Raw genomic sequence first — 20,800 nt, 5'->3', positions numbered from 1 at the left:
TTATTTGGGCTGGGGCTGTAGCTCAGTGGTAGAGCACTTGCCTCACACATGTGAGGCACTGAGTTCAATCCTGAGCAACACATAAAATAAATAAAGATATCATATCTATCCACAATTAAAACTTTTCTTGAGGGCTGAGACTTTATAGCTCAGTGGTAGAGCGCTTGCCTAGCATGTGTGAGGCCCTGGGTTTGATCCTTAGCACCACATAAAAATAAATAAAATAAAGGTCCATCAACAACTAAAAAAAAATTTTTCTTGAAAAGTGTATTCTTCGATCTCCATGTGTTTATATAGTTTCTGTAGGGTTTTGATGTTGATTTCTAATTTCATTCCATTATGATCAGATAAGATGCAAGGAATTATACCATTTTTTAAAATATTTACTAAGAGTAGCCATGTGTCCCAAAATATGGTCAATTTGGGTTTTTGGTTCTGTTCTGCTTTTGGTACTAGGGATTGAACCAAGGGACATTGCCACTGATCTACATCCCCAGCCCTTTTTATTTTTTATTTTGAGACAGGTTTTCAGTTGTCTAGGGCCTTGCCAAGTTGCCAAGACTGGTCTTAAACTTGCAATCCTCCTTCCTCACCCTCCCCAAGACACTGGGATTACAGGCATATTCCACCATGACAGGCAAATATAGTCTATTTTGGAAAACATTCTAAGAGTTTCTAAGAAGGAAGTGTATTCAGCTGTGGTTAGACAAAATATTCTATACATATCTATTAAGTTTATTTGATATATAATATTTTTCAGGCCCAAAGAGTCTTCACCAAGTTTTTGTCTTGATGACCTGTCCAACAGTGAGAGAGGTGTGTTTAAATCAGTATTATTGTACTGGGGTCTACCTGAGGCTTTGATTTGAACAGTGTCTGTTTTATGTAATTAGTTGCACCCACATTTGGAGCATAAATATGTATTATTGTTGTATCTTCTTGTTGGATTGTTTCCCTTTACCAGTGTGAAATAACCTTCTTTGTCTCTTCTGATTAATTTTGATTTGAAGTTTTTGTCAGCTGTAAGAGTAACTGCAGAGAGAGAGAGAGAGAGAGAGAGAGAGAGAGAGAGAGAGAGAGAGAGAGAGAGAAAGTAGCTGTTCCTGCTTGTTTGGGGGCTCCATTTGCATAGCCTATCAATTTTCATCCTTCGATTTTGAAGGATAGCTTTGCAGACACAGCAATCTTGGTTGACAGTTATCTTCTTTCAGGACTTGAAAAACATCATTCCAAGTCTTTAAGGATTTTAGAATTTGTGCTGTGAAATCAGAAGTAATTCTGATTGGCTTGTCTCTACATGTGATCAGAGGTTTTTCTCTTGAAGCTTTTAAAATTTTATCTTTGTTCTGTATATTAAGCATTTTAATTATAATGTGTTACAGAGAAATTATTTTTGATCATGTCTACTTGGGGTTCTGAATGCTTCCTGTATCTGAATGTCCATCTCATTGTCAAAGTTTGGGAAATTTTCTATTATTTCCCCTAAGAGGTTATCCAGTCTATTAGCCTACATCTCACAACCCTCCTCAATTCTAGTGATTCTTGAATTTGATCTCTTGATTTTGACCCAGAGTTTTTGTATATTCTTATCATGGTTCCTTATTTTCCTGTCTATGATACTATCAGAATGGTCAAGACCAGCCATCTCTGAAGTTCTGCTTTCAGCATGATTTGTCTGTTTTAGAGACTTTCAACTGACTGTTTTGACTTATTGTCTCTTTTCCAAGATTTCTGTGTAGTTATTTTTTCAATATCTCTGTCTTCTTATCGAATTTGTCACTCATATTCTGTCCTGATTTCCTTAATTCATCCAGTTGTTTTTCTATGTTCTCTTGGAATTCAGTCATCATTTTTTAATCATTCTCTTGAATGCTTTATGTTCTGTTAAAATGGATTTCTTTCCCACTGTGGTGTGTGGGCCTTTTTAGGTCACAGCCTTCTCTTGGTGACATGTTCTAGAGTGATCTAGGTTGTGACCCTCAATATATCAGCTTGATCCATCTATGACAAGGACGCATTAACGTTTTACCTAATGCTTTCAGCAGAAATTGATAATTATTGACTAGAATGATTATTTTGTTAGGTGTTACTACAAGGTGATATTCAACAGTTTTCCTTCCTTTGGCACATGTTAGCTGTGGTTATCCCATGAATCATTATCCCCCTCATGTTGGAAAGCAAATAAACACTCAATTATTTCTCTTTATTTGTATCAGAATATGTGTTGGTTCCCAAGCACCTTTAACTGTAACACTGAAAACAACTTTTGTAGTACCATTATGAGCTCATAGATTTTTTTCTGTTTGATGTGTTTCTATCTATTGCAGTATTGCTTTTCTAATGCTGAAAATATCCCAAGTTTAATCAGTAGTAGCCTGCTCTAACTTGTCCTGTATGTTTTCTGTTTCCCCGTTGCTCTGTGTGACTTTTTAAACTCAGGCTTGGAATAAAAGTTTTCCACAGAGCCCTGATTCGTTTTTAGCAGAACTACACATTGCAGGTATTTCTTGCTAATGGATTATTACTCCATCCATCTCATCACATGCTTCAAAAGATAATGTGAATCTACAATATATACAGGTCAGCATCAGTGTCCTACAAACATACAGAGTTGGTCCTTTGGTATCTGCAGGGGCATTTGTACCAAAATCTGAAGATGCTCAAGTCCTTGGTATAGAATAGTGTAGTGTTTGCATATAACCTATGCTGCATATCCTCCTAGGTACTTTTTTTTTTGGGGGGGGTACTATGGATTGAACTCAGGGGCACTTACCCACTGATCCAAGTCCACAGCCGATTTTTGTATTTTATTTAGAAACAGGGTCTCACTGAGTTGCTTAGCACCTTGCTTTTGTTGAGGCTGATTTGAACTTGTGATCCTCCTGCCTCAGCCTCCCAAGACACTGGGATTACAGGCATGTGCCACTGCACCTGGTTTACTTTTTAATTAATTAATTAGGTACTAGAGATTAAACCCAGGGTTGCTTTACCATGGAGCCACATCCTCAGCTTTATTTTATATTTTATTTAGAGACAGGGTCTCACTGAGTTGCTTGTTGCCTTGCTAAGTTGCTAAGGCTGCTTTGAACTCAAATCTTCCTGCCTCAGCCTCCCAAGTTGCTGGGATCATAGGCATGTGCCACCACACCCGGCTATTTTTTTTTTTTTTATTTTTAGAGACAGGGTGTCCCTAAGTTGCCCAGGCTGGCTTGGAAATGGAGACCCTCCTGACTCAGCTTCCCCAGTTGATGGGATCACTGGTGTGGCCACCATGTCAGGCTCCAGGCACATCTGAATACTTTTTGATTAATTATAATATTCAATACAAAGTAAATGCTATGTGAATAATGTCATACTGTACTGTTTAGGCAACAATGACAATGAAAAGTTCAGACCTGTTCAGTAAGACACAATTTTTTTCTGAATATTTTTGATCTGCAGTTGATTGAACTCAGAGACATGGAATCCCAGGATATGGAGGGCTGACTGTATATCTCCACTGACCTTAAATTTCTTCCTTCCTCTCTCAAATGAACAAGTATCCAAATATGCTGTGCTCTGATCACTTCCAAAATAAGCTCTGTGCTGTCCACTCTTCAACCCAGCCCTTTGGTGGTGCAGCGCTGGCTGCCATTGCTTCCCTCCCCACCGTGCCTCCCAAACTAAACCGAAATCTCTGGGGAACGATGATAATCTTCCTTCTTCATCTTGAGTCCTCCACAGTGCTGAGCACAGGTGGGTTCTTGCACACTCACACTGACTTGTCACAGTCCCTGTCTGTGCCACAGGCCCAGGGCTGCCACACTTCCTCGGCTCTACATCATCAGGGACTTGTCTTCAACACCGAGGAAGCACCATCCCACAGCCAATTTGTAAAGATGGAATAAAGTAGAACTTTGATTGATTCTGTTCCAAAGAAGTCATGCATTAAGGAAGGAAAACCGTGCCTGGAGAAGCCCGTAGCTTCATTACAGGTTCTGTGGCAGGCCACGTGGGAGGGCCGTAAAGACAGAAGAGCCAGCTAATGACCTGTCTCCTGCTGTAGCACACCGAGGACCACACCTGGGCAGCGTGCACAGAAGCCAAGCAACAGGGGAGCCCTTTGCCAGGTCCTTGATATTTCAGGAACAATACACTATTAGTGACTTCTCCTTTTCCCCAACTGTATATTTAAGGAAGGTTATTTCAGAGAGCCAGACAAGATGTCCATGTAATAAGGTAGAAGCTATCATAAGAAAAGCCACCCGTGCACCCAGATATTTTCTAGACCCTAACTATCTTAGCAGTAGAGAGACCTCAGGAGGCACAGATAAAAACAGCACCAGGCCTCCACTGCAGAGAGCTTGGCCCCTGGATCAGAGCTCCAGAACCATCCTGCATTTGTATTTCTTCCTTGGGTTTCTAATCACAGGTTTTGTCCATTGTACTATATTGATTTGTGTTTCTTCTCATTAATTTGAAGGTGGAGCCTTACATATTAAGAGTATTGTATCAGTCTATTCAGGACATTGTGGTCCTAAGAGTCAGATAACCCGTTCACATTAGCTTAAGAAAAAATGGGAACTCGTTAACTCATGTTTGGAAGCTCTGGCGTAGATCTAAATTTAGGTGCAACTGGATCTGGAGACTCAAAACGTTGACTTCAAAACATTTTCCCCGTGGGTCTGGGGTTGTGGCTCAGTGGTAGAGCACTTTCCTAGCATGTGTGAGGCTCTGGGTTCGAGTCTCAGTACCGCATATAAATAAAATAAAGGTCCATTTACAACTAAAATAAATATGTATTTTATTTTTATTTATTTTTTGAGAGAGAGAGAGAATTTTTTAATATTTATTTTTTAGTTTTCGCGGACACAACATCTTTGTTTATATGTGGTGCTGAGGATCGAACCCAGGCCTCATGCATGCCAGGCGAGTGCACTACTGCTTGAGCCCTAAATATCCCCAGCCAGGAGCTTGATATCAAATCAGAGACTCTGCGTCTGATAGAAGAAAAAGTTAGCTCCGATCTACATATCGTGGGGTCGGGCTCCAAATTCCTTAATAGGACACCCATAGCACAAGAGTTAATAACAAGAATCAACAAATGGGACTTACTTAAACTAAAAAGTTTTTTCTCAGCAAAAGAAACATTAAGAGAGGTAAATAGGGAGCCTACATCATGGGAACAAATTTTTACTCCTCACACTTCAGATAGAGCCCTAATATCCAGAGTATACAAAGAACTCAAAAAATTAAACAATAAATATCCCCAGCCCTAAATATATATATTTGAAAAAAAAAAACATTTTCCCCTTGCTCTGTCTTCCGCTTACCTCTGATGGATTGGTGCAGTCCTGATGCAGTTCAGCTTTCAATAAGTGGCCATAAACATTGGTAGCCACAAGAAACCTCAGACTCATACCTTAGGTTATTCTCAACCCAGAGGAAAGGCCTAACTTCAACTTCAACTCTAACTTCAACACCAAAAAGCACTCCTGTTAGCTGACTGCCCACAGAGCCAGGGAAAGGGGCTAACAAACCCAAAACAACAGAGACTCGGGACAGATACTAGCCCTTTTAGGATATATGTGACCTTTCTAAGCCTCTGTTTCCCCATTTGTAAAGTGGAATCATTATAACACACCTGTCAATACTGATTTGATAATTCATGTAAAATGTGCAGCACGATTCCTGGTCCAGCCAGTAATAACCCCATGTTAACCTTGGCTCTTGTTATTAGTTTCATCATCAAATGCTCTGCTCGCAGTCATCCTCTGATTTCGTTTCTGACACCTCCTGGTGGACAGAAGCCTGTTTTTTTATGGTTTGGGTCTGAAGAGTCCCACAGAGCTTCTGGTTCGGTCTTGTTTTTCCTGTTGTTTTGGGGTGGTGTGGTTTTGGTTTGGTGCTGGGGATTGAACCCAGGGCTTAACCATGAGCCAATCCACAGCCGTTTTTGTGTTTCATTTAGAGGCAGGCCCTCACTCACGTTCTGCCAGAGCTGATTGTTGAAGGCATCGACCCCTGTGTGGCCCTGTCCAGAGGTGGGCCTTCAGGAGGTGCCGGGTATGAGGCTGTACCTCATCCACGCGTTGGTCCATTTGAGGATCGGTGACTTGATGGTTTCCAGGGGAGGGGCTCGTCATAAAAAGTGGGCTCACTCTCTCTTTTTAGTTGTTGGCTGCCCCGAGGTTTGCAGCTGTCCTCCGCCACGTGGCCCACGGCGCGCTGTCGCAGGCCTGGGAACGACAGATCCTAGACACTGGCCAGGACCCTCTGAAACCACGAGCCACCATCGGCCCCTTCTCGGTGGCTGATTCCCCAGGCGTCTGTCACAGCACCGAAAGCTGACTCCCCGGGTCTCCGTCCCCTTCTCTGGGGTGTGGCCCGGGAAGTCCTCCCACACTGAAATCACAAGATATCCCCCCCCACCCCACCCCACCCCCGTTTCTTTTGGAAATTCTGTAGTTTTGTTTTTGATGTCTGATTTAATGTTTCATGTTTTAATATTTAAATAAAGTGATTTCTCATTTTTCCTCACTGTCTATTTAAGGAAGGTCATCTCAGAGAACCAAATAGAATGGACATCCCATAAGGTGGAAGGGATCCCAAGAAAAACCACCCCATCTTCCCACAATTTAAAATTTAATTTCCATCCAAGGAGAAGTCCCCTGGTGCGTGGGCTCCATCTCGTCCAGCGAAGAGGTCCACGGAACAGGGTAGAGGAGAGTGTGGCTGCTGAGTCGCTATTCCAGACCTCGGGAGGCCAAGCAGGACCAGGTCTGATTTTCCTGCACAGTTACCCTGTATGCACACTCAGGCAGGAGCTAAGCAGGCTACAGGAAGCCGCCCATGCAGCGACCAGCGGAGGAGCAGGCCTGGAGCTAGCACAGGGACTGCAACCCAGGCCTCACGCCAGGGCTGTGCCTGTGGGGCCAGTGGCCTGCTGCTCAAGCGCCTCCTGGCCACCTGCGAGGGGAGTGGCCTGCCCTTGTTGCCAGGTATGCAGTACTCCATGCATCTGTCCCCACACCCTGGGGCTCGGGTAGTGGCTCAGTGTTAGAGCATTCACCTAGCACATTTGGGGCCCTGGGTTCTATCCTCAGCACCACATAAAACAATAAATAAGTTAAATAAATGTATTGTGTCCAGCTGCAACTAAAAAAAAAAAATTAAAAAAAAAAAACAGGGAGAATCTTTTTAAAGAGAAGTCCCACTATGAACTGACTTGTTTCTAGAATTTGGTTTTGGGTTTTGTTTTTTTTTTTTAAAGAGAGAGAGAATTTTTTAATATTTATTTTTTAGTTCTCAGCGGACACAACATCTTTGTTTGTATGTGATGCTGAGGATCGAACCCGGGCCGCACGCATGCCAGGCGAGCGCGCTACTGCCTGAGCCACATCCCCAGCCCTGTTTTTTGTTTTGTTTTGTTTTTCATTCCAATACAGAGGACCAGTTCCCCCTCTGTAATTTTTTTTTTTTTTGTACTAGGGATTGAACTCCAGGCACTCGACCACTGAGCCTCATCCCCAGCCCTATTTTGTATTTTATTTAAAGACAAGGTCTCTGAGTTGCTGAGTGCCTTGTTGTTGCTGAGGCTAGCTTTGAAATTGTGATCCTCCTGTCTCAGCCTCCCGAGGTGCTCCAATTATAGGCGTGTGCCAAGGCGCCCGGCTGTCATTCTTCTTTTTAAAAATGCACCTGGCTCTTCCCCCACACTCTATTATTCCAAATAAACTTTGAATCAACTTATAAAGATACCAATAAAATTCAGTTGGTATTTAAATTACATTGAGTTAGCTGGGTGCAGTGGTGCACATCTGCAGCTCAGGAGGCTGAGGCAGGAGGATTGCAAGTTCAAAGCCAGCCTCAGCGACCTAGTGAGGTCCTAAGTGACTCACTGAGATCCTGTCTCTAAAATAAAAAATAAAAAAGGGCTTGGGGTGTGGCTTAGTGTTTGAGCGCCTCTGGGTTCGATCCTCAATACTATAAAATAATAATAAAATAAATAAATTACATTGAGTTTATGGATCAATTTGGAAAGAATTGGTATTTTCATAATAATCAGTTTTCCTCAGAACAAGTTTGCACTTATTCATGTATTCATGTTTTGGAGTGTTGGAGTTTTTTATAGGAAAAACAACACATTTATTGGCATGCTTACTCCTAAATATTTTATTGGCTCTTTATTTTGTTTTTGCATTTAAAATTTTTATTGATGCATTATAATTATTCTTAATAAGGAGATTAATTATGCCATATGTGTATAGACATAGTATATAATTTCATCCAGTCTCATTCTCTAGAATTTTCCATTTTCCTCTCCTGTCCCTCCTCCTGATCTGCTTGCTCTACCAATATGCATTTTATTATCTTTATTTTAATCAGCACATTACACACACACACACACACACACACACACACACACATATACATACTGGATTCATTGTGGTATATTCATACTTGACGAAGCATAATTTGGTAGATTTCGTTCTTGAGTACTTCTCCATGCCTTCTTCTCCTCCCTCCTTCTCAATTTCTTTCCTCTACTCTGTTGTTCTTCCTTCTGTTTTCATGAAATCCCTTATCCTCTCTCTCTCTCTAGCTTCCATGTGTGAGAAAAAAACATTTGACCCTTGACTTTCTGAGTCCGGCTTATTTCAGTTAGCATGATGTTCTTCAGTTCTGTTGAGGGCCACAATCAAGTCAAGATGGCGCCTGGCACTTTGCCAGGAAGAGTGCTTTGTGAAGTAACGCCAGCGAGTCTTTGAGATGATGAGGATTCCTTAATGACTGACTGATGTATCTCTATGATGTTAATTAAGTTAAGCTGTGTGTGATTAGTTAAGTATATATACCTCTGCTGTCCCGTAATAAAGCGGCTCCCGCTATTCAATCTTCACAAGTTGCTTGTCACCTCCCGGTTGTTTGCCCAGCCAGACTGTGGCAAGTTCCATCCACTAACCAGCAAATGCCATAATTTCATTCTTTATAGCTAAGTAAAACTTTATTGTGTATATATACCACATTTTCTTAATTCATTCATTTGTTGGTGGGCATCTCAACTGGCTCCATAACTTGGCTTTTGTGAATTGTGCTACTATAAACACGGGTATGCATGTGTCACTATAGCATGCTGATTTTAGTTCTGTTGGATAAGTACCAAGGAGTGGTACACCTGGGTCATATAGTGTTCCATGCCTGGCCCTTTGAGGACCCTTCATATTGATCTCCACAGTGCTTGTGCTAATTTACAGTCCCACCAACAGTGTATAAGTTCCCTTCCCAACACCTGTGACAGCATTTATTAAAATATGCATTCTTCATGATAGCTGTTCTAAGTGGAAGGATGCTATGTATCTCAGTGTAGTTTTGATTTACATTCCCTGGTGCATAAAAATGTTGGATATTTCTTGATGTATTTGTTGGCTGTTTGTATTTCTTCTCTTGAGAAACATCAGTTTAGATTATTTGCACATTTGTTGATTTCTTATTTGGTTTGGGGGTATTAAGTTTTTTGAGTTTGAAAAGAATCCTTGTTTCCATTAAATTCTCTTATTATTATTACCAGTGTTATCAATATTTGTGTTTTACTTGTAACTGCTTATACTACTGTGTGCTTTCTTAAAATTTGTTTTAGTTGTAGATGAACATAATACCTTTATTTAATTTATTTTTTTATGTGGGGCTGAGGATCGAACCCAGTGCTTTACATGTGCTGGGCAAGCGCTCTGCTACTGAGCCACAGTCCCAGGCCCTGTGTGCTTTTTTTGTGTGACTCTTTTTCAGTTTCTTTGAGTCTCATAATTTCTCAAGTAACCACCGTGTCATCTGAAACACTGATACTTGTCCCTTCCCTCTATAGATTTAGTTTGCTTTCCTTACGTTGCTGTGCTGGCTGGACCCACAGTGAAATGCTGACCACCAGTGGTGACTTGCTCCCTCCCTGCAAGCATGGTGCTTGCTGGTGACTTCTTCACCAAGTTTCCTTCTGTCTGTAGTTACGATGTTTTTCAGACTAGCTTTTTGCATCTAGTGAAATAATTTTGATTTTCTGCTTTTATCTATTAATACAGTGAACTACATTGGGAATAAATTTCACAATTTTATGTCTCCCTGCATATTAATTTTTAATTGACTGAGTATTTGATTGTCTAACGTTTTACTTGTTATTTCTGCATCTGTATTTATTATTATTCCTTTTGTTTTATCTTTTTCTAGTCTTGTTTTTATGGTTATGCTAACCTTATAGAATAAATTGAAATCTTCTGCTTTTTCTTTATTCTTTGAAACATTTGAATAACAACAACAAAACAAAAAGACTGCATGGCAGAGCCCATGCCAAAATTTCATTTAAAAGAAGCCAGCTCTGCAAAGTGGTGCACAGTTGTGATTCCAGTGACTCAGGAGGCTGAGACAGGAGACTGTCCAGTTCAAAGCCAGCCTCAGCAACTTAGTGAGGCCATAAGTAATTTAGAGAGACCCTGTCTCAAAATAAAAATCAAAAAGAACTAGAGATGTAGCTCAGTGGTAGAATGCCCATGGATTGAGTCCCCAGTACAAAAAAAAAAAAAAAAAAGACAAGAAAAGAATAACAAAAAAACTTTTTGGAAGATTTTATGGGCTTTACTCATTATAACAAGAAATTGGCTTGGGGTATTTGGATATAAATCTATGATTCTTTCAGGGTTTTTTTTCCCTATACTTATTGACTTTTAATCCATTCCTAAAAAACAATTTTTAAACAATCATGTATGTATTTTCAATTTTATTGATATATCAATTTTATTCATTGATATGAATAGTTGACTTTTCCCTTTACTTACTTGTTCTTTGCATTTTAAGGAAATTGAATGTTTATCACTATTGTCATTACCTTCTGGAGTTCTGCTATTTCTGCTTTTACTTTGATTTTAAAGCTGTGCTTCTCAATTCATAGTCATTATGATCCTATTCCTAATAAATAGCCTACTAGTTTGGTTCCATTAATATTCCTTCTTGGGGCTGGGGATGAGGCTCAAGTGGTAGCACACTCGCCTGGCATGCGTGCGGCCAGGGTTCGATCCTCAGCACCACTACAAAGATGTTGTGTCTGCCGAAAACGAAAAAATAAATAAATAAATATTTAAAAAATATTCCTTCTTGCTTTATTTTCCATCTCTGACTATCCTGTGCTTTCAGCCCTCCTGCAAAAGTTTGAGATATACTTCAAGTAAAACTTTTTAAATGTATTCTAGCATTCGTTGTATTTTAATACAAATTAGTCTAAATTTAATCTATCTAAAATTTTAATGTTCTTAAATGGCTTATCTAATTTTTAGTAGTTTTGTTTTCTGTTTAGGTGTATATCTTTCAAAAAGCTTACAACATTTTTAATGCAACTCTTCGTATTTTAATAATATTTAATTTGTTTAAAATATTAATGACCTTGATATTGCTGGCCTAATTTTTAATATCTTCATGTTTTCTGTATATCTTGCTTTTTAGTTTTGTTTCTATCTTTTGCTGTATTTATCTGATTTATTTTTTTCCAATGCTACCTCAATTTCATAGTTCCATTTTGTTCTGCTGTTACACTGAATACATTGGTGTGAGTTGTTTTTTGTAGCTCTCCAGAAAAATACTGTGTACCAATGAAGTACTTAACAAATGTTCTTGCTGAAAATTAACCACAATGGCGACATCAACAAAATGATCTAAATCACTAAGTCTGCTTATCATCACTTAAGTGTAAAATTTAAAGCTCAATTCATAATTTTAAAGTTCTCCAAATTGACTTATTTTCTCTCATCACCCACTCACTTGAACTCTGCGGTCTTGCTTAATCTCCTCTCCTACATACTGCCCCTGACATTCCATATTTGGATGTTACTCTTTGAAATGAAATTCTCTTATCACCCATCTTATCACCCAGGTCACTCCACTGCTGATACAGTCTCTATTTGCTCAGATTTAAAAATAGAAAACATAAGGGTACTTTCAAAACTTCACTCATTCCACTAGTCCTGAACTTGGTGAGCAAATTTACCTGGCAGATACTGATCCTGCTAGTGGGATACAACAGTGAACAAGATGGAGGAGTGGAGGCGACACACAGATAGTGAAAACACATGAACGACGCTGCTCGTTCTAATGTCAGAGGAGACCATCTCTAGGAGGACAGGTAAAGCAGAGAGGAGAGCATTGAGGATGGAGTTGCTGTTTGAGACAAGATGGTGAGAACAGGCCTCTCTGAGGAGGTGACATTGGAGCAGAACCCTAAATGCAGGAAGGGCGTCTGCCAATTCCTGGTGAAAGAAGGTTCCAAGGAAGAAGTAGAAGTCTGAGGGTCCAGGTTATGGAGCAGCAGGGGCTCAGAGCAGAGTAGGTTGTGGGAGGATCCCACATGCCGGGGAGAGTCTTTATCTTCAGCGTGTGGGAAAGCCCTGGGTGAACGTTCCTTTCAAACACTATGTAACTTGTACATGGGAGAAGAGTTCTGGCGCTCCACAGAGTGGCAAGTGGGTTCAGGGGCCTGAATGGACAAAGGAAATCCAGTTAGGAGCCAGTTTTTGCAGAAACGATGAGTGTAGGCCTAGACAGGGGACAACAGTGGAGAGAGGAGAGGAGGCACCATGCAGCAGGCCTTCCTGTGGCGTGGTGGCCTTTCTGGGGCAAGGTGGTGGCCTTTCTGTGGCGTTGTGGCCTTTCTGTGGCAAGGTGGTGGTGTAGATGTGGAATCATAGAGAAAAGGAATCGGGGATGACCCCAAAGTTTTTAACCCCAGCGAAAAGAGTGGCTTCCAGGAAGGGAGAAAATGGTAAGACAGACCAGGTTATTACACGGCTGGCATGCAGCTGCCCAAAGAGTCTGATGGAGGGCAGATCAGGAAAGGGGACAGGAAATACCGGGCATCTTCTGTGGGGTGCTTAGCTAACAAAGCAAGCTCACACAAGGAAACTGGAGAACTCACCCCAACAACTCAGTAGCTCTTGGGAGCCGGCCAATAAATGTGGCCCCATTTCTCAAGTCTGTGGCTTATCCTCAGCCTCTTTTAAACACCAGTTTTAGAGTCTCTGAATGAGTGCCTCAACAACACCATACCACTGTATCTGCTTTAAAAGTCCCCTCTTCATAATAAAGATTTTTACAGAGCTCCGTACCTTCATTTATAATTCACGTGTGCTATCCCAAGACCTTACGGTGGCTCTCCAGGCGACCAGGTAACCTGCCATCTGTGTAGAAGAGCTGAGAATGCCCACTCATGACATTTAGCCTAGGTTTATCACAACAAATGTCCCCAAAATACATTGACATTAAATCTGTCAAAATTATAATACAGTAGCTTTGGAATTCTGTCATTTTTCAAGGTTATTAAGTCATTTATTATTCCATCATATAAATAAAATGGACTTATTAAATCACTGCATAGATCTATGTTATTGATGCCTTCAGATTTAACATGGCCAGCCATATAAGCAGATAGCACTTTAACTTTATTTACTTGTTTATTTATTTTGGTGATAGGGATTGAACCCAGGGGCACTTAAGCACACTGAGCCACATCCCCAGCCCAAGGCCAGTGGACAGGCGTGGGTACACCGTCACACCTATTGACCCAGGTAAGAGTTTGTTTAAATTAGTAGGAAAAATACTAAAACTCAGTACAAAAAAAGGGCTAAATATGTCCAGTTAATTATCAGAAAGTATAAGAGTAACTTAAAAAAATCATTAAAAATGTCTATAAGCTGGGCACGGTGATACACACCTACAATCCCAGTTACTTTGGAGGCAGAGGCAGGATGGCAAGCTTGAGACCAGCCTTAACAACTGTTTTTTTTTTTTCCAAAAAAAAAAAAAAACATTAATTGCTCAGAATAGCACAGAACATTGCACTGTGGTAATATTGAGTCACAGGGTTACTCTACAATAGGTAAACAGGTGAGATTGTTGTTCTCTTTGCTTAGGAGAAGGGACAGGGTTAAAACTGTAGGACCAGGTGAGTGGCTCCAAGGTGACTAAACATGACATTTTCCACATTTATATGCTATAACACAACAAACCAGAGACCCCAGAGGGTGCAGGCCACAGGCGGGGGGCCACCGTCCCCATTCCCACTGTGTCTCCAGGCAGAGATGGGATTGGCTACTTTAAATCCTTCCAGGACCTGTTGGCAACCTTTGCTCATCACCTAAAGCCTGGGTGTGGGGCAGAAGAATCCAGACAGAGCCCAACCCCCAAGGCTGGCCTTTGGGCGAAGATGGACCCAGCCTGGGGTCAATGCTGTAAAATTGGTAGAGCTGGCGGCCAGCGCGGTTGGCGTCAGCCTCTCCTGGTGACACCATGTCCTCTCCTGCCCTGGAGAACACTCTCCATTCTTTGGTTCAGATGGTAGTGCTGAGGGAGGTGGGGTCATTCCCAGGCTCCCTCAAGCCTGAGCCTCTAGGTGTGAAGTGCTCCCCCATGGGGAGTGGGGTTTAATAGCTCACCCTTCCCTCGTCCTAGAGGCCTGGAGACACCGCCTTAACAACTTAATGAGACTCTGTCTCAGAATTTTAAAAAATAATAATATATATTTTTTTTAAGGGCTAGGGATATAGTTCAGGGCTAAAGTGCCTCCGGGATAAAAAAAAAAAAAAAGTCAACTACACTGGTAATCCAGTAATGCAAACTAAAACAATGTTAAACACCATTATTGGTCTTCCAGTTAAAGCTAACATTCAGTGTTAGGGAAAGTGGAATTAAATTTTCATGCACGGTGGTACAAGGGTAAAGTAGTGCAGATGTGAAAAGCACTTTGGAAATCCATACCAAGATCCTTACAATGCATACACTTCAATCTGGAGATTTCCTTTCTAGAAATCTATTTTAAGGAAGTTTTTAATTTATGGAAAATGTTATATTAAAGTTATTAACTTTGGGGCTGGGGCTACAGCTCAGTGGCAGAGCATTTGCCTCTCAAATGTGAGGCACTGGGTTCCATCCTCAGCACCACATAAAAATAAGCAAATAAAATAAAGGCATGCTGTCCATCTATGACTACAAAGAAATTTTTTTGTTTTTTTAAATATTTAATTTTTAGTTGTATTTGGACACAATCCTTTTATTTTGTTTATTTATTTTTATGTGGTGCTGAGGCTCCAACCCAGGGCCTTGCACATGCTAGCCATGTGAGCCACAGCCCCAGCCCAAAAATAAATAAATAAATTTTAAAAAATAAAATCATGAAATTTGTATTTATACTAGAAAAACAACCTTATTTTTTGAAAACAGGAAATTGGATAAATAAATTACACCGTATGGGCTGGGGATGTGGCTCAAGCGGTAGCGCGCTCGCCTGGCATGCGTGCGGCCCGGGTTCGATCCTCAGCACCACATACCAACAAAGATGTTGTGTCCGCTGAGAACTAAAAAATAAATATTAAAAAAAAAAATTCTCTCTCTCTCTTTAAAAAAAAAATAAAATAAATAATAAATTACACCATATCCTTATAATCAAATATTGTGCACTCCTTTAAAAGGATGTCTTTGAGTTATTTTGCCTTTGATGGCTCCCAGGTCTCTGATGTCTGCCTAATACCTGGATTCTCCTCCTCTAGGTATACCATAATGGCAGCTTTTCCCCTAGTAGGGACAGTCAGGCTATTCCCTACATTTGCTGATAAACAGCACTTGGGCAAGCGCTTGCACACAGACACTTGAAGGACAGCTTGCGAAGGATCTTAACTCTGGGGCCTCTTGCAGACCTGCTGGGCCTCTGAGCCAGTCCCACAAGCTTGATGAGAGCATGCCCCCCCCGCCCCCCCCCCCAGCCTGCAGGGGCGCTCATTACCTCAGCTCCCAGGACTGCAGGTTATAATGAAATCTCCCTTTTATCTTCCCCAAAGTCTCCAAAACAAATCCTGAAACTGCTCAGGGACACACGTACTTGCCCAAGAGAAGGGAAGTCCCCTGGAGGTATTTGCAGGCAGGCTAGCCACAGGAGACAGGGCGCCAACAGATTCCATCTAGGCAGAAAGAAAGCCCTTGTAGAGCTGAAGATGCCACGGACAGTGGACAGGCAGACGCAGTGACCCTGGGTGGGGTGCGGGCAGATACCCTGTTAGCAACCTTGTTGCCACTGGTATACTCTGGTTGATTGATTTCTTGTCACACGCGGTGTCAGCCTCACCCTCTCCCTGTTTGCCGCTACAAATCCAGAACAGGAGCCCCTGGAAAACAATAACTGAAGCTGAGAGGCCTCAGGATTTCCCTTTGTGTCCAGTGTTGTGAGGGCAGAACTCAGTTTCCTAAAGTGGCAACTGTCTTGGTTAGACTCTGCTGGAAGTAATCAAACCAGTCAATTAGAGCCAGCCCGCTCTAATTGAGATTAGGGAGGGGGAGAGATTAGGGAGGAGCAGGGAGAGAGGAAGAGAAAGAGAGGTATCCATTTTAAAATAAGTCACAGTGGCAGAACAGCAAGGGCTACATTCAAAGCTTAAAGTGGACCACTGATGGGACAAGATCCTACTTTTTCCTGATGGTGTCCCACTGCTCTTGTAGTCATGGTGCTTGGCCCCTGAGGGAAGAGCCCCGGCTACAAGGCCTGGCAGCTGGAAACCCACATGCAGGCTCCTCAGAGGCCCCCTGGTTCTTTGAAAAGATCAGAAATCAAAATTCAAAACTCTGAATTTATAATCTCTTCTCTTTCTCTCATGCATCTAAAAGCAGATTTTCAATCCCACAGTTTGACCCTCTCCTTTCTCATATTCTATCACTATAGGTATTCAGTTTCCCCAAAGCCTTGCCTTCAATGAACATGACATTGCAGTGAATGATGACGTCTTCATTAAATTAACCATGTTTCATTGATGCCTGAGCTCCTGGAGGCCCGACCTTTCACATCGGTTTGCATTCCCACCGTCTGTAGACCTATCCATTTCAGTGACAAGCCTTGTATCCACATTTTTTTCGAAGAGCTGTTGCCTGGCACCATTCCTGGTACCAATACTGTGATGATCCATGTATAGATATGTAAGTGTGTGTGTGTGTGTGTGTGTGTGCACGTGTGTGTAAACACATATATAGATATGTGTGTATCTATACATATATACACATACATATTTTTTCCTTTTCCTTTTATGTTGGAGACAGGGTCTCGCTAAGTTGCCCAGCCTGGCTTCAAACTCATGATCTTCCTGCCTCAATCTCCTGATTTCCTAGAGAGTTTACAGGCGTGTACCACCATGCTTGGCTAGCGTCAATATTTTTTATTATCAAAAATAAAAAACAGACAGGTGTGATGGTGCATGCCTGTGATCCCTGCAACTCAGGGAGGCTAAGGCAGGAAGATCAAAAGTTCAAGGCCAGCATGGGCAACTTAGAGAGACTCTGTCTCAAAAATAAAAGGGCGGAGGATGTAGCTAAGTGGTAGAGCACCCTGAATTCAAACTTTGCTACCACAAGAAATAATAATGATAATAAAAATCAAAAACAGAATCCATCATGCCTAATTGAAGCAGAAAAAGGCAGAAGCTACCAAGGATTAACTATAGGTCAACCTTATGTGACTCACAGACTGAGGGAGAGTTGAGAGGAAAGGAGTGGAGGCTGAGCCTCCTGAAGCAACTCTCATAAGCATCATGGCACTCAACACAGACACCACTGGGAACTGACTTGCCACCTCTGCTGTCCCCGGGAGCCAAATGTCACTGCCGTCACCAGTGCCAGCAAAGCAGAATCCCCACTCAGATCTCGTCCCTCAGCTGGTCACTGTCAACTCAAAAACAAAACACAGATGCATTTGATGGTGGCAGCCTGGGAAGGTGTCCAGTTAGACAGGAATCTGAGTTCTGACTTCCTGGTAGAAGATGGATTCCACAACATGGGAGTTTATCTAGCTGAAGAAAGGAATTCAGAGAGACTAGGATGCCACAGAGGGGACCAAAGCCTCTCCATGACACAAGTGAAACAGCTCACATTGGCCTGTAGGTTCTCATGTGCCCAGGTATTATTGACCTCTAGAGGACCACATGGTTTGCAGGGCCTGGTGGCACACACTGGAAATCTCAGCTACTCAGGAGGCTAAGTTAGGAGGAAGACACAAGTTAGAGGCCAACCCTAGTAACTTAATAAGTCTCTGCCTCAAAATAAAATCTTAAAGGGCTCAGAATGTAGCTTAGAGGTAGAGCACCTGCCTAGCAGGCACCACTCTTTGGGTTTGAGTCCACTGCCAAAAAAAGAAAAAGAAAAGAAAAATCAGTAGCAGCAGAAGGACAGCACAGTATTGCAATACGAGATGGTTCCATTTCTCACGGTCAATCATTGAAAGTTCTGTGTCTGAGACATTTGATCTGTACAGGAGAAATATTTAAATTATATTAAAGTTCCAGAACTCAAATACTGTATGTTTCCTTCATTGTAAACTCATGACATTGCAATTGTGAATGGGAGAACTATCAACCTACTGTTTGCAGCTGTCACTGTCCCTGTGCAACTTGACAAAGCCGACATGGACCTTTCCCTCTGGAGTTTACGTTGGAAGATCAACAGTAGTTGCTGGATGGGAATGCCTGAGAAGTACAGTGGACAGTAAGCCTCGACGCCAGGCAGTGAGCCAGTGTCGCCAACATTACCTTAGCAGAGAGGCCGGTGATTGGGGTTTCAGTGAATGGAGCGCCAAAGGTCATGGCGATGATGGAACATGCAGCCAGCAGTCTTCCTGGAGACTAACCACTGTGAGTCCAAATGCAGCATGTGACCAGTGCATGAAGATAGCATCACATTTTCTGAGAAGCATGAAAGGAATGAGGGAGAAGAATGCATGAATTCACAGACACCAGGGAAGTGAGACATCCAAGACCAATTTGATGAATTTCCAGAGGCACTCAGCAGACCACTGAGGAACTTTTACTTCAAAGGGAGCAGAAAACCAACCCCTCAATACCACTCAAAGCAACCATACGCTGAAATTGCCCTGGGCTATTTCAGTACTCTTACAGATTACCAATGACATGAATGTTAATATTTTATGGCTCTAACTTACACTTCTAAAAGTTCTAATTAATCTCACTAGATAAAAACTGGCAAGCACACTGGTACAAATGAGAGTCACAGCCTCCTTGCAAGGTCTGTGCCAACTCATCTGGGATCCTGCCACGATCTGCCCTAACTGTCTCAGCTTCATAAAGGGGCCAATAATTAGCATTTGGAAACTCAGCCACACTTCCCCCACTGGATGCCACTTGCTGATTGTTAATTAATTAATTAATTGATTGATTAGCAGTTCCTCTAACATGGCTAGAGGGTCTAGTAAAGACCCTTCAAGGCACTTTCTTCATCCCTTTGTCCCATGCACCCCAACAGGAGAGATCCCCCATGACAACCTTGAAGGCAGGGCTACATCTCAGACGTCATTTCAGTAGCTTGCATGATGCATTACACATGAAAGATTCTGTAAAATGAAGGGATGAATGCATGAATGGATAGATTGACAGACACATAAAAGTTAATTAAATACTTCCAATTTTTCTCCATTATTGTAAAATTTTTTAAATGGATGAGAATTCAAATATCAAATCTAATTTTATTTTAAGAATAAAGATATGGGCCTGCAAAGATTAAGAGAATGTATGCATGACCTCATCTATAAGAATAGAGATTAGGCCTGGAGCAGTGACACTTGCCTGTAATTCCAGCAATTTAGGAGGCTGAAGCAGGAGGATTGCAATTTGATGCCAGCCTGGGTAATTTAGCAAGACCCTGTCTCAAGATTAAATTTAACAGGTCTGGGGACGTAGCTCACAAATTGTCTATCTCAATAGATGATTTTTAGAAAGGAGAAAACAAATTCCAATTCTCTCTTTAATCTTTTTTTAAATTTTTTAATTTTTTTAATTAGTTATACATGACAGTAGAATGCATTTATGCACTTTGATATACATAGATGGGGTATAATTTCTCATTTTTTGAAATGTACATGTTGCAGAAACATATTGGTCATGCAGTCACATACTATATGTATATAGTAATAATGTCTGTGTCATTCTACTATCTTTCCTATCCCCACATCCCGTCCTCTCCCCTCCCATCACTTTCCTCTACCTGATCTAAGGTAACGCTATTCTTCCCTAGTGGCCCCCGCCTTATTGTGAATTAGCATCCACATATTAGAGAAAACATTCAGCCTTTGGTTTTGTGGGATTGGCTTATTTTGCTTAGCACGATGTGGGAAGCCATTCTAACACGTGATTGAGCGACTCCCGTTAAGGGCCTGAGGCACTTTGGCAAAGTTGAAGTTTTCCTGACCCTTTCCTGATGAGAGAGCCCATCCGTGTGTGGGAGTGCCTGACCACTGACCCCGGGGAACCAATCACTGACCCTGACCTTGGAGTGCAGCCCCCCCTCAACCTTCATTGGATGGAATTCTCCCCTGAATCTCTTGTTCCCCAATAAAAAGCTGATCCCCGGGCGGCGTGCTCGCTCTCTCTCTCCTGCTAGCCCTGAGTAATCCCTGCTGCCCTGCTGGGCGGTTGGAGGAGGGAACCAGAGGGGAGCCGTCTAGGACCTAGCAATAGAAATAAGGTAATTGAGTCTTGTGTTTTTATTTCGATCTCTTCTAACTAACTTTATGCCTAGAACCTCATTAATGAAACCACTGCGCAGGCCGCGTGGTAGAGCATGATATTCTCCAACTCGAACCATTTACTGGCAAAAGCCATAATTTTACTCTTCTTTAAAGCTGAGCAATATTCTTTATCCATTCATCTATTGAGGGACACCTAGTTTGGTTCTATAGTCTAGCTATTGTGAATTGAGCTGCTATAAACATTGATGTGGCTGTGTCACTATAATATGCTGATTT

At 41.7% G+C, this 20,800-nt stretch overlaps 1 protein-coding gene across 7 annotated transcripts in view; it reads left to right on the top strand.

The window, feature by feature from the left end:
• LOC110598274 (DNA repair protein XRCC2) overlaps positions 1-20,800 on the top strand; it is a 110,610-nt gene that overhangs the window by 65,877 nt on the left and 23,933 nt on the right. For 2 of the 7 annotated variants that reach the window (XR_013435520.1, XR_013435518.1), the window contains one exon: positions 13,486-13,580. The exons of 3 other annotated variants lie outside the window; for them this stretch is intronic. The gene's annotated coding sequence lies outside the window, so the exon portion shown is untranslated. Of the gene's footprint in view, positions 1-13,485; positions 13,581-16,720; positions 16,972-19,844; positions 20,521-20,800 lie in introns of those variants that run through there. 2 more of the 7 variants (XR_002484128.3, XR_013435521.1) reach the window with 2 other exon arrangements.

Source organism: Ictidomys tridecemlineatus, chromosome 2 (assembly GCF_052094955.1).
Source record: "Ictidomys tridecemlineatus isolate mIctTri1 chromosome 2, mIctTri1.hap1, whole genome shotgun sequence".
NCBI lineage: Eukaryota > Metazoa > Chordata > Mammalia > Rodentia > Sciuridae > Ictidomys > Ictidomys tridecemlineatus.
Note: the sequence above shows the minus strand (reverse complement) of the source record. Positions and strands in the feature narration are given on the sequence as shown.